The sequence below is a fragment of the Penaeus monodon genome, chromosome 33 (genome assembly GCF_015228065.2).
Source record: "Penaeus monodon isolate SGIC_2016 chromosome 33, NSTDA_Pmon_1, whole genome shotgun sequence".
Lineage (NCBI taxonomy): Eukaryota > Metazoa > Arthropoda > Malacostraca > Decapoda > Penaeidae > Penaeus > Penaeus monodon.
Window position 1 is genome coordinate 25,347,703 of NC_051418.1, and position 269 is coordinate 25,347,971.

Sequence of the window (269 nt, forward strand, 5' to 3'; positions counted from 1 at the left end):
AGCTATGTCCCTTGGTGCATCCACCCTCTCTCTCGCTCCCGGACCCCCCCCCCCCTCTCTTTGCCTGGAACTGTGGCAGAGGAACGCAGTCGGGGCAAGATAGTGCTAAAGAAAGAGAAGGGGCACAAATGGCTGGTTTGCCGGAGTTGGAAAATCAGGATATCAGGATGGTATGTGTAGACAGGAAACCCACACACATGGCCACATTCATGTACATACGTACACACGTAATGTCTTTTTTTTTGTTAGTTTGTATTTTCTTTTTCCCC